The sequence below is a fragment of the Felis catus genome, chromosome B2 (genome assembly GCF_018350175.1).
Source record: "Felis catus isolate Fca126 chromosome B2, F.catus_Fca126_mat1.0, whole genome shotgun sequence".
In the NCBI taxonomy this organism is placed as follows: domain Eukaryota; kingdom Metazoa; phylum Chordata; class Mammalia; order Carnivora; family Felidae; genus Felis; species Felis catus.
The window spans coordinates 75,569,773-75,578,885 of record NC_058372.1 but is presented as its reverse complement, the minus strand read 5'-3'; the positions used below and the strand labels follow the sequence as shown (position 1 = coordinate 75,578,885).

General features: G+C 39.0%; 1 long non-coding RNA gene across 1 annotated transcript; it reads left to right on the top strand.

Annotated features, from left to right (window-relative positions):
• The first annotated feature begins 601 nt into the window (after nucleotides 1-601).
• LOC109499764 lies at nucleotides 602-6,168 on the top strand. The gene is made up of 4 exons (XR_002157251.3): nucleotides 602-1,894; nucleotides 2,985-3,127; nucleotides 4,014-4,179; nucleotides 4,779-6,168. It is a non-coding gene; the product is annotated as an uncharacterized LOC109499764 (long non-coding RNA).
• The last annotated feature ends 2,945 nt before the right edge of the window (nucleotides 6,169-9,113 follow it).

The following is a 9,113-nucleotide window of genomic DNA, read 5'->3' as shown; positions in this document are numbered from 1 at the left end:
AAGCTGACAGGTCTGGAAATGACACTTAACTCTTCCCATCTAGTCACAACTAGTTATTAAGTAGTATTCTGTGATACAAAAGGACTGAGATTATACACTCAAGTGGCCAAAGCAATCATCTTATTTTTTTTTAATTTTAAGGGGCGCCTGGGTGGCGCAGTCGGTTAAACGTCCAACTTCAGCCAGGTCACAATCTCGCAGTCCGTGAGTTCGAGCCCCGCATCAGGCTCTGGGCTGATGGCTCAGAGCCTGGAGCCTGTTTCCGATTCTGTGTCTCCCTCTCTCTCTGCCCCTCCCCCGTTCATGCTCTGTCTCTCTTTGTCCCAAAAATAAATAAACGTTGAAAAAAAATTAAAAAAAATTTTTAAAAACTAATACATTTAATAAGTTGACCTCTCCTAGAAAAAGTCACAAAAGGGACATGTAGTTTGGCCAATTTCAAGCATTGTGGAGGTGTTTTATTTTCTTGTTTCTCCTCTAAATGTAGTCTACACCTAAGTAGACCATGTTCTTACACGGGAAGATTCAATAACATGAAATTTCCAATTGGTCCAGATACATCTATAAATTCAACATAATCTTAACCAGAACCTAAATGGGATTCCTTAACAGATATGATAAGTTGATTTTAAAACTCATCTCTAAAAGAATAGACAAGAGGTTTTTTATTTGATATACAAAATATGAAAACACAATAGAAAGCTACGATAATTAAAACATTATGGTATTGGCAAAGTCAATGCACCAGAAACAAATCCAGGTATTTAGGGGGGAATTAGAATGAGGTAAAAGTATCTTGTAAATTAACTACAAGAGGATTCAATGAATGATGTTGAGACAATTGGATATAATGCCTATCTTAAGAGATGCCCAAGAATATGTTACAGCTGGGTTAACAAAGCAAAAGAAATAAAAACAATAGAAGAAAATGTAGGACAACATTTTTATAAAACTAAGAGAACATAGGCTTTCCTAAACCAAACATAAAGTGATCCATAGTTTCTAGCTCTAAGAAATATGTATTATTTTGCACCTTACATAATATTTAACACGTACAGAGTATATTTCCTCTGTTCTGATCCTTTAGCCTCACTCTTAACACCTGTTTTGTTATTGTTATTGGTCAGGAGCTTTTTTTTTTAAGATGAGAAGATGAGGCAAATGGAAATGAATTAGGCTGGCTAATAAATGTGGGACCGTGGACATAGTTTCAGGAATTCAGAGACATTACTTATCCTTTCAAACCCTTGGATTTCCTCAAACTAGTTCAAAACTCACATGTGAGCTGGAGTATCTAGGTATCTGGCACGTGCTTTGAATATTCTATTTTTCCCTGAATACTTATATCTCAGCCCAGAAAAACAACCACCAAAAAAGCAAGGAGCAGAGACAACATCCTCTCCATTTCTAGGGAAAGAACAGGTGAGAGGTAAAGAGCTTCAGCTGCCAGAAAACTCACTTTTAAAGCTAATGTGAAGAGGCACGTTAATGACCATACTAATCTGTGGAAGAAGGCCACTTAAAACGCCACTGTCTGAACCGGGTTAGGAATGTGTTGAAGAAGCCACTACCCTCAATTTAGCATTCCAGTAATTGCTCTGTAAAAAGACCCTTGAGCCACTGTGTGAAGGAAATGGTCTAGACAGCCCAGCACCAGGAATGTGCCATTGTGTGTGTAGCAGATTGAGTTTACACTGTATTCCTGATTCACAAAGGGGGCGAGTGTGCCAGTGGGCCGCGGGCCAGGATGTGGGTGGTTAAATAAGTGTTCTCGGAGGAAGCAATGTTCTTTTGGGATCTGCATCAGCACACCAGCTGATCAACAAATGCAACAGTTTTGAATGAAGTTAGACAAAAAGATGAATTGGACGTGCTCTTTTCCAATGTGTAAAGAGTGAGTATCCACCAAGTTTCAAAATTTTTACAGACGGTTAAATTTCCAGGTGATTCTGAGTAAGTACCAATGTTTCTCTGCAAGATTCTATGCGGAAGACTTGTCTCTGCCAATTATACATGGGAGTTCTGTGACTATACCTACACTACTATATTTTCGAAACTACCTACGTGATTTGACTGCACTTGCATAACTACATTCGCTTTCTACTCACATTCAGACGAGCAGATAAAATGGGGACAGGAAAAAATCTAGCTGTTTCTAGTGGATTGGCAATACATTAGAGAAAAAGAGCTTGCTGCCAGAAACAATTTTTTGTCTTCATTCATTGAGAAGAATCTTAAATCGTTTTTAATGTTTATTTATTTTTTAAAGACAGAGACAGAGCATGAGTGGGGGAGGGGCAGAGAGAGACACACACACACACACACACACACACACACACACACAGAATCCAAAGCAGGCTCCGAGCTGCCAGCACAGAGCCCGATGCAGGGCTTGAACCCACGAACCATGAGATCATGAAATGAGCTGACGTTGGACATTTAACAGACTGAGCTACCCAGGCACCCCTCATTACAAAAGAATCTCAAACCCTACCTCTTTCATGAAGAATGTCGTTGCTTAATGAAAAAGAGTAACTACTCCCAGACCTCAACTTGTTCGAATTGATTTCCCAGGATTATCTATTTACTATTTTGCCTATTATTATTATTATAATATAATAATATAATATATAATATAATATAATATACTAATTTGCCTATTATTAACATAAATGCTTTTATATTCCAGGTGTTTAATCTCATAATATTGCAATATTCTCATATTGCATCCTGGGTTTTAAAGAAAAAAATAATGGGAAAAAAAGATTTACTTAAAAATTTCCCCACCATTTACTTTTTCCCAGCTTTGGCAGAAACAATACTACCATCGTGAAATTCAATTATGCAAACTTCTTTTCCCTATCAGAACAAACACAGGATTTTTAAAAAGATCTTTATTCCAGTGAGATGCAGGGTCAGACATCTAACGTATAGAACTGCAAGAAATTATTTTATGTGACTATGCTTGTGGTAACATGTTACAGTCAACAGTAAACGGATCCAAGGTTCTACAGAAACCCCTCAGTCACAGAGCTAAACACACAGGCCAGGCTCAGGAGACAGAGAAGCTGATGGAAGACCGGGGGAGGCAGAGCAGTTACAGACCCAGCTACTGCTTCATGTCAAGGTGAGTCAGCAGATCAGCAATCACGTGTGTGTGCGCTACAAAATAGCTTCCTTTCCACTTCCAAATCTCTCAAGCATCTCCCCTGTGGCCTATGTCATACAAAGAAGAAGATCTCGGGAAATTTAGTTCAGCCTGGCCAAAATGGCATTTTAATTAAAAGCCATTTTGTAGGTTTTCCGTGCCATCGACTTCACCGCTGATTTTTTTCTCCTTCCTTCCCCTTGAGAAAACGAGTATCAAACTGACTGATTTTAAGATTTTAATCTGAAAATGTTTAAATGTACCAGGATGTTTTCTTTAGAAATAACAAAGGAGCAAAATAAAATATTCCCCATGACCCTAGGGTACCAGGCATAAATATTATGTTTCATATCCACATTTATTTGTTTCATGACTTGCAGGAGGCAAATTAGGTTCCTAATTGAGATCTGCACAGTTTCATAATGAACATTTTATGAAAAGGCACGCAAATTGTCACTATCATAAAAAAAATTTATTCAAAGATGCAATGCATCTGTATTTTGATGTGGGAAAATGAGTAAAGTTATAAAAGGCAGGAGGTGTATTTATGTTCTAGGCCCCCCTCCACTCTGGATTGGGTGGGCTTATAAAAAATCATCTTATTTATTTGATATTTAATTACCTCATCTGTAAAACAGGAATGAGCTCTTTAGCAACCTTCAATTCCAGGAAACTTGTAACTTTGAATTATCTATGATTTTCTAAAGTCCAGAAATGTAATAGGAACAATGGTTCCTATGAGGTGGTTGTCCTGAACAGATTTCCTGTTTGATATAATCAGACTCTACTCAGGCAGAAAACACCAGAAGAGTAACTGGATAGTTAGCAGCCATCAAGACCTGTTTTTTGTTTTTTGTTTTTTAAGAACCTAACTGAGAAGAACAGTGAAATGCCTGGACATGCTAGGATTATCATCTATTTGGGGAAATCCTAAGCCTTTGAAACACACGGCAAGGAAAAACTGACCTTACCTGAAAAATACCTTACCCTGAAAAATAATGTAGCTGTGTTAAAAGAACCACAGGCATGGAGTAAGTGAATGCTTTGAATCTCTATTGTTTTACAATGAGCCTTAGTGACCTCAATCAGGCTTGTGCTTTTCTGATCCACAACTCTGAAAAAGCAAATTTTGACTGTAAAATGTATTAAGATTTTAACTTATTTGCCATATGTGTTATCTGAAAGAGGGGGAAAAAAACCCTGCTGTGAAAACCTTTAAAAAAAGTTTGACCACATTAAAAGAGTAAAGCACAAAAGGACAAAAGGATAATGATTTTTTTCCCCCTAAACGCCTGGCCTGAACATAAGTCCTCCAAAAGTCCCCCTTACCAGATGGCTAACCCAGCAAGGGAAGACAGCCAACTTGATTTCAAATGTGAGAGTGATTTTTTATTTAAATGAAAGATAGAAACTGTCTCAATTTTATTATATCTAAGAGGGGAGCTCAAGTGTTCAGCATGTGGGTCTGGTTTGAGTAAAAGTTTGTCTTTTTTTGAATAGAAATCATATGTAATCCCAGGCAGTGGCCTGAACCATTTGCTAATACTAATTGTTGTTGGTTGAAAGTGGAGTAGGAGATTGTTAAAGTCTTCCCTGGCAGAAACCTGATCTGTGGAAATGTACTTCACAGGAACTGTGATGAGGTTTGCAGCTGGCAGGGGAGTATGACAGTGCGGCCACATGCGTCTCCATCTTTCCTTTGGCAACCAAATCGAGACTCACATGAAACAACTCTGGGAGTTAGCTGATGGCCCGAAATGCAGATCTGGCATTCTTTTCCTCCCTACCCCCTTCTCAGCCGGTGATTTGACAACAAAAACTGAAGCGGGTGTATGTCCCATTTCTAAGAACATATATTTTCAAAAAATTATTATTTAATGATGTGGCTATTTTGAACTATGATTAATATACGTACATTTAAGATATAACATTGGCAAGTTAGAAAACCACCAAGTAAGGCCAGATGTGTAAACTGACTTGATGTTTAAATTTAAAACACCAGCATCAGACTGAAAGGTCTGTTATTCTATGAGTCAAATCACAGAGAATTCATACACAAATTATGCTTACCTGTTATTCCCGGAACCTAGAAAGAATTGCCTTTTAAAGTTATCATTAACTAATCTATACATTATCAAGATAAGTGGATTTTGTTAAAAATATTGAATTATAGAATGAACTTTAGATTTTATGGTGGTCTTGGCAACACTTGAGAATCCAGTTATGTTCTAGAAACTGTACTACAAATTGTGTTATGCTTTAAATTATTGTGAGATATGTAAAATTGTTGCTAAATTACTGTTATATTCTTTCCTGATTTAGCTTTGTTCACTAATACCTAGATATCTCACCCCCATCAATACTGTAGGAACTCTGTAGAACTCTGTCATTTCAGTTTTATTGGACATTACCACGACTACTTCCAGATCATGGAGAAAGGAATGAGCAAAGTTCATTAAGGGGAACTAGCACATAATATCAAGTAGATATTCTAAATGCACTTCAGAGAAGAAACACGTTCCCACTACCCATGCACCTACTAGCATTCACTTAATGAGTATAAAAACCTGTGTATGGTCTTTTCACATTTGTTAGAGTTAATAATACTCTATTAATAATAATTAATAATAATACTCTAGCTTTTCAACCATTTACTATCACCATTTCACAGACAAGAAAACACAGTCCCAGGGATCCTGAGCAGACCTGGGGCTCAATACCCACCCCTTTCCAGACACCTACTCCTCTAATAACAAGAACAAGTGCAATTACAGATCCTACCTGGGGAAAGGTATAGAGTAGCCCACCCCATGAAATAAACACAAAATGAAAACATAAAAATAAAAAGAACCCATGGCTTATCATTTATCAGGTATCTTACTATCTTTGGAATATTATAGAATAAAACCCTATCAGAATGCTGCCATTGGCCTATACAATAAAATTGTGTCCTGCTGCCTGGCAAAAGCTCTTCAATTCTAACCATTTAAGAGAAAACTATGTCGTTTACAAGTTAGTGGTTTTTTTTTTACAGCGTATTTTAAACAAATTATATTATGTAAATTTTATCTAGAAGTGTATTATTCTTTTTAAGCAATTTTATAAAAAGCCTTCTTGAGTTGGTTTTGGGTTTTTGTTTTGTTTTGTTTGTTTATTTGTTTTTAAATCCTTAGGAGAGCCTGGAGTAGATAAGCAAAAGTAATGGTGTGCTATCCACAAGAACGGTGTCCTAGCTTCTAATCCCCTCCTAAGATAAAATTTTCCTCTAATGAGTCCTTCTAAATGTATGTTCCAGTTTCTTCAGCTACAAAGCATGACTATTATCAGATATTTGCTATGATCTTCTCTTCCTTTCACTGATGCACATTTGAACCAATTTTACCCCCAGTCTATGGCCCTTCCCCACCGCCCCCTACCCCCCCATCCTCCAGCCCTGCTAAGCTTAGCCTCTCTCCCAGAGCAATGACACAGTTGAAGCCAGAACCCATGTCTTAGCCCCCAAGACCAAGCACGGTGTCTGGCATGTGATTTAAATGATTAAATCTGAGCTGATTAACTAGAACTTGCTGTTTTCATATAGCAGGTAATCCTATCTAATAGACCAGCGCTTCCCAAATTGTGCTGTGAATTGGAGTCACCTAGGGAGCTTTAAAACATGCTGGTGCCTGGGTCCTACTTCCTGAGATTAATTGGTCTAGGGTATGACCTGAGCATCAGAATGTTTTAAAGTTCCCTAGGTGATTGTACCAAGAAGCCAAGAGTGAGAGTCACTCCAATAGCCAAATGCTTCCCAAGTTGAGAAATGCCCCAAGTGATCCCATGTTTGCAGGGTAACTGCAATGTCTTAGGTTATAACATAGAGCTATTTTCCCTCCCTCAATGGCCTCATTCCCTGTTTTTTGGGAATAAACAAAGTTACTGCTCTTTAGTCATTGGCTTTCAAACCAGTATTTAGATCAATGCAACAAAAGAAATGCTTCCGAACTTTTAATGAGATGCATTTAGATGGAATTTTAAGTTGGTTTTTGAGCAACTTTTCTTCTAGAAAAGAATATCATTTTACAAACCCAGGCAAAAAGGGACAAAGGGACATACATAATTTGCAACTCTCACTGCCTGTGATACACTGAATTCCATGCCAAGAAAAGTGGCTACTTGTGTCTTCACACAGAGCCAATACATTAAAACACCTGACCTTAAATTATATTACTGAGTGTGGCATTATTTTAAACAGTTTCTTGGTAGAGGCATTTTAAATGATCATTATCTTTATGTTTTAATTTACTTTGAAAACTTTTTAATATTGATCTGTTTAATCTCTTTTATTTCTGCCAAAGAAGGAAAACTAGAGCACATGTCAAGGTTTACCCCAAAGTGCTGAGGCCATTATCTTACTGGAAATCCTCTAGTGCTCATTCAGCTTGACTCATTTGTTTATCTTGAGTTGCAGTCCTGTGGTTCTTGTTTGTTTACTTATAATTAGTCACTTGCAAACAATTTGTACCAACAAGTAGCTACTTAGCACCCTTACGCCCATCTGCTGCAAAGACTGCTAGCTGACCGCTAAAGCTACTTCCTCTTCTTCCTGGACAAGTAACAAGCTACACTTTCCACTCCTTTGCAGTCCCATATGGTCACATGACGTGAGCCAATGCTCTAGGAGCAGAAGTGATGGGAGCCCCCTTCCAGGCCTGACCCAATCTCCAGTGCACATCCTCCGGTAGCACTTTTGTTTCCCTCTTCCACCAGTGCTAAACTTCTACAGTGTTAAGTGACTGAAGATTCAGAGGTATATCAGTGACAGGGATACTACCCAGCTCAGAGCTGGGTCCCCTTCCTTTTTTTTTTTTCCTTTTCAAGTCTATTTATTTTGAGAGAGAAAGAGAGTGCAAGTGGGGGAGGGACAAAGAGACAAAGGGAGTGAGAATCCCAAGCAAGCTAACTCCACACTGTCAGCGCAGAGCCCAATGCAGGGCTCAAACCCACAAATCTTGAGATTATGACCTGAGCCTATGTCTGATGCTTAATCGACTGAGTCACCCAGGTGTCCCGAGCTGGTTCCTCTTCTAAAAGAGCTCCACACAATATTGATGCAGAAATGGCTGTCACAGCTGCCACTAGTGTCTGGGACAATTACCACCCTTGAGTCCTCACTGCTCCCCTTTCGGGAACTGGTTACTCATCAGGGCAACACCCCCACAAGAGCCTCTTAGCTCCTAACCCTTGCTCTATAGACCCAGAAGGAGCCCCTTTTTACCCATTTTACTTCAGAGTTTGGTGGTGGTGGGCATGTGGGGAGGGGGATCCAGAGAATATTTTTGAGTGTCTGCTGTGTGCTCCTTCATTCATTATCACATTTTAGTCATCACAAAGCCCCATGAGGTAGGCATCACTATCCCCACTCTACATAAGGGGAAACTGAACACTCACACAAGGATACCAGCTGGTGAGTAGAAGGTTCCAGCTACAGACTGGTTCTTCTGACTAGAAAGCCAGGGATGGCGATGCTCATCATGGGCTCTCTTGTGCTGACATATACCCTCTCTACCTCCCTGTCTCAGGGTCTCCCTTGGAGCGGGTGCCTCTGGGAAGGACAGTGTGGGAGCCTGTCTGTGGAAGCCAAGTCATTTCATGGAGACCAGAGTGGGTGGAGGATGTGTTCCTGGCCTCCTCATTTAAAACTTGGAACACATTTTTCCATGGAAAAAATATTAGGCAGAGAGAATCCATTTTTGTAACGTATGCAAAAGCACTTTGCAAACCATCAAGGAGTATGTAATATGCCTAAAAGGAGTTACTACTCTGCAGTGCATTTGCACTGTAATTCCGACACTTTGTGGATTAAATAGCCTGTTGTGAAGCAGAATTTAACCGCTAACTGTTATGCTGACTGTCTCAAAGGAAAAATACATTCCAATGGCCAAACAACTGACTTACAACAGACATTTGGAACCCAACCCATTCA